Below are 5000 nucleotides of genomic sequence, written 5' to 3' on the forward strand. Positions count from 1 at the left end.
GGGCAAAAGTGAATGATCGAAGTAAACCTTTCAGTAATTTAACTATTGTGATGCACATTCATAGTAATATTATCTGAGCCTTCGCCTGACCTTCACTTTATGTTCTGGCAGGATAGATCCGGGCAAATTTCTGGATCTCGTACCGATAATTTCTTAGCTTGACCAATAAATCAGGAATGACCAGCTTGCAAGTGCCAGGATCCTCTTCATCGGTGTTGGCGGGAATTGCAACCACTATCCGCCGCTCCTTTTCTATATTTTTCATGTAAAGGCGAAACAGTTTTCACCAGATTCTATACACAGCTTAGCCATGTTTGAATTTCAGCTGACTTCTCATGGGTCCAGCTTCTATTGCCACGTGATAATCTAATTGACTGGTCGTTAGTGTACATTGTCACATCACGACTAAGTACAATGCCTATTGGCCCTTTTAATTTCTCTCACGTATTTCATCTGCTATAATTCCCGTTTTCTGTTGTTTTCTTGATTTCCTGGTATTTTCTCTCGATGCTGTAAGAGCACCTGGAAAGTTTTGAGTTTTACATCTTTGTTACCCTTGTTATTAGTTTGCCAAGGTCACGCTACAGAAGAAAAGTTTCTAAGAATGTTCTTTATAATAGGATTCTTCAGTTTCGTTGTTAGGTGTCCTTTCCAATAATACCTTCTGTTCATTTCCGGATTCATCAGTTTCTTGTTTCTTTTAATTAGGTTTTTATTAAAGAAGCTGAATCTCATATCATTAAGATCAATATTCAAAAATATAGATTTTAAATATGTTTTACAAACTGGGTAGTCTAGATCATTTCAGATTATTGTTTTTGGAGGAAGGAATGGTCAGAATAATAGTCTATTTTCGCCTTTGCTATAAACCAGCATACAAGCAAAACTACCAATTAACATTACGATTTTTCAACCTGAGCCATAAAAGGGAAATTATTTAATTGGCTGAGGTGTGCGCAGTAGTCTATAAAGGTTGGCGATATTGATTAAGCTTGATTGGGTTTCAGGTAAAAAAAAAAAAAAAAAAAAAAAAGTGTAAGTTTTGTCAGTTTTGTAAATATTGGACAGCTATTGTGAAATATTTAGGTGTAATTCTATTACCTATGTATTAATTGTATATGTTGAAAATATTTTTATAAGAATTATTTTTTTCATCAAAAGCTTTCCTATCTACAGTAGAATTTTATCAAATCGGAGATACTGAGTCAGATATTTCAGATCAAAGCTCGTGATAAGAATATTTTGTGGAGAAGGAAAATGGGTGACTGAACTGTAGATGGCTAGAGATTTATAGACGGACAGAGATAGATATATGAACATATATGTATGTGTGTGTAAAGAGAGAGAGAGAGAGATTCATATATAAAGCCCTAATTAGGTCTAAAGCAGATTATGGGTCAATCGTGTATGGATCGGCATCAAGCTTAGTTTTTAAAGGATTAGATGATGAAGGGCGGATTGGATTGTGTGCGCATGCGTCTTGTAGCCTCAAAATGCACTCGTATCGAGCGTCTTGAGGTGGAGTCAGGAGTACCTCCCCTCCGACTCAGACGCGGGCAGTTAGCACTGACCTATGCCGCAAAGGTGGCTCGAGACCCAAGCCATCCTAACAGAATTGATGGCATTAGGCCCTTTTTTCACGCGACTCCACGACCTCGTCTAGAAAGTCGGTATAGATCTCTCTACCATCGATACCCTGGTTCAGTCAAACATAGCGCCATGGGAAACCCCCAACTTTTCCATCATGGAAGCCCGGCTTCCATCAGCTAAAGCCATGGCGCCGGAGGTGGAGGTACGCCAAAGGTTCAGAGAGATCCTTATTAAACAACTCCCTTTTTCATATATATATATATATATATGAATGTGAAATGAAGTTCGGACTGCCGAATCATACATCGATTTTTCTTGCTGAATTCTTTGCTATTGATAAAGCTTTAGATTTCGCACTATCGACGACCCACGATAGAATAGTTTTTTTTCAAATTCATTAAGTTCACTTAAAGCCATTTAATCATTAGAAACCACAAAAATAGACTATTGGGTAATATCATTCGTAAGCTACACGGTGCCAACAAATCAATCAAGCTAATATGGGTACCAGGCTATTCTGGTATCCATGGCAATGAGCAGGCTGACAAATTAGCCGAGATCTTAGCCGCACAGATCTCATGTGTTTCGTGTTTCTTATAAAAACAAAAATACATCTCCCTGTGGCAAAGTGAGTGAACCAACCGAGACATAAACAATATACATAAAACAATAACAGAAAAGAAGGACACAGCCGACAGGAAGGACCGAACAGAGGAGGTGGTGTTGGCGCGCCTGAGAGTCAACGCCACAAGACTAACTCACGCCCTATATAGAAAAAAGATTTCCACCACAGTGCCCCCATTTTACAAAGCATCTTACAATAGCCCATCTTCAGATAACATGCCACAAATACAACAACAACAGACAGACCTTGAAAAATTACTTTAGAATTAAAGATATACCTTTCACAACATCAATTTGAAAAAAAACTATTCTATCGTGGGTCGTCGATAGTGCGAAATCTAAAGCTTTATCAATAGCAAAGAGTTCAGCAAGAAAAACCGATGTATGGTTCGGCAGTCCGAACTTCATTTCAGATTCATATATATATATATATATATATATATATATATATATCATATGATGAAAAAAAAATAATACATAAAGTAATCGCTTTTCTAAGGGAGACAAAACTTTATGACCTTATATAGATTGATATAATGTATAGGATCCAATGGCTTAATAACCTTGGCCTCATGCCGCTGGTTGATAGCCAAGAAATCCAACAATAATAATAATTTATTGAGCAGGAAATTGTGATGCGGAACGTTCCATGTAACTAATATGTTCTAATCGAAACTTACTCTGTACTAAAAATTACTACTTCTTGGTATGTCACCGTAAGTGAAACAAATTTCGTCTGGAATACCAAATAAATCATGTGAAATATCGGATTTCGCGTCAGACATATTAACCTCATGGGGCAATCTGAGAAATGTTCCATTTACATGTACGTTTTTTGGGGAAGGAATTACGTGCACTATAACCTTAGGCTAAATAGGAAAATTGTCATAACGACTTCTCAGCTCTTGTCTCTTTTTAGTAGCTTTCCCTTGGATTCATATGGGTCGCTGTTCCTGATAAAGCCGCCTCCACTCGTAATGCAGCGTGTTCCAACCAGGGTTCCTTGAGAAGTGAAAGCTTGCTAGGGGTTAAAATGATATTGGTAAAGAGGATTAGATTACTATGCTTTTACATGTATGTCCACACATACTTCAGGCATTTTCGAGGCTATTGTTATTACGTGAAAAACATTTTTTGTAAAAAAGGTGAAGTTTATCACTTCATTTGCAAGTATAAGTATCACAAAGACTACTTAACGAATACTTTTGGTACAGTTCAGTGTGTGGTCAGATGACAGGAACTGTTCGTGGCCAACAAATACAAATACAAATACAGACAAACTCGCCGGTTCCAGCATTCCATCGGTATCCCTCTTTCCTGGATTATTCAATAGGTACAGTCCTTCATTTACCAACGTTTTAGATTTTTGATAATACTCATTGCATAGGGTTGCTATGTAAAGCAGAAAATATATTGAATCGTTTACTAAAACCGAAAGTAAACTTCAGATTTTGTTTTTTTACTTAAACCAGGTAATCACGACTTTTTTTTTTTTATTGAAAAAGGACAGATAAATAAAGACCGTAAAATATTTTCGTAAGCTGATATTCCTTGAGACATCACTGTTGTTACAAAGGGGATCGGCAGTTCTGGGTAGGCAGCCAATCCAGTGTTACCGTTTTGTAGAATCAATTTTGCAAATGTATATAGTAACATCCGGCAACGAGCAAAAGTTACGCTGCCCACACTTGTCAGTGTATTATAAAATTTGTCGGCTTTATAAGACAATACCAGAAGAGCGAAAACACAATGAAATTTTCCGCAACTATAAAATAACTCTGAAAGATGAGTTGTAGCTTTGCACAAACAGAGCCAAGGTCTACGTTCACTGAGGATTCGCAAGATCACCGTGCCTGTCTGAAAGGATTCGCTGCCATTGGTCAGGGGTAAAGTTGATATCGTCTTCCATATTAATCACATTCCAATCGCGCTGCATTTATAAATCTTCAGTAAATAACAAAGCAATGTTACTACTTTTGAAAGTGCTTCTCTGCCAGTGTATATTTTAGATATTCTGGTGCCTTTCGGACACAACTATGGTACCCTTAACCCTTCCAATGGTGTCCGCTCGGCCTTTCCACTAGATGCCCTTTCTGCCACTTCGTATGTGCCATCATGGTCTTCTTTACTGGTTATGGTGCTCGTAAGCCTTCCAGTGGTATCTTTACAGACGTTCCTAAGGCGCCCCTTCTCATTTTATGGTGCTCGTTAGCCCTTCATAAAGAGCCCTCCCGGCCATTCCACTGGCGCCCCTTCGGCCCCTCTCCCAAGGTGCCCTCTTGACTCTTCCAACAGGCCCCTCCCAGCCTCTCCTATGGTATCCCCTATAGCTGGTTGATTATCTTGCTTAATCGTTATTCTGTCGTTGCCTTCCACTTCCGCAATATATGTCACTGTAATCAGTTCGTTTATTAAGACGAAGATGCACTTAACAGGTTAGGGATAACTAATATATTATCACCATGGCAGGGATGGTGATAATATATATTGGATTGAAAAACGAGGGATGATAATTATTTGTTAGCAGGTTAGTTGATCTTTATTTAAAACAACGATGTTGTTCGGACAGGTCGCACTTGTAACCAATCATCACCAACAATTCAAACGCACAGTATACCTCTCGACAAAAAAAAAAGTCTTGTAGTTGATATTGATTTATATTTTGCCGTGTTGCTATGCGTCCTTCTTATGTTGTCTCTGGATTTCCCGGCGTTGGTGAGTTCTAAAGAACGGAGTTGATGCGCTGGATGATTCGCAATGTCACCGTCCTTGGCTGCGGGCGGGAG

Source organism: Penaeus chinensis, chromosome 28 (genome assembly GCF_019202785.1).
Source record: "Penaeus chinensis breed Huanghai No. 1 chromosome 28, ASM1920278v2, whole genome shotgun sequence".
In the NCBI taxonomy this organism is placed as follows: domain Eukaryota; kingdom Metazoa; phylum Arthropoda; class Malacostraca; order Decapoda; family Penaeidae; genus Penaeus; species Penaeus chinensis.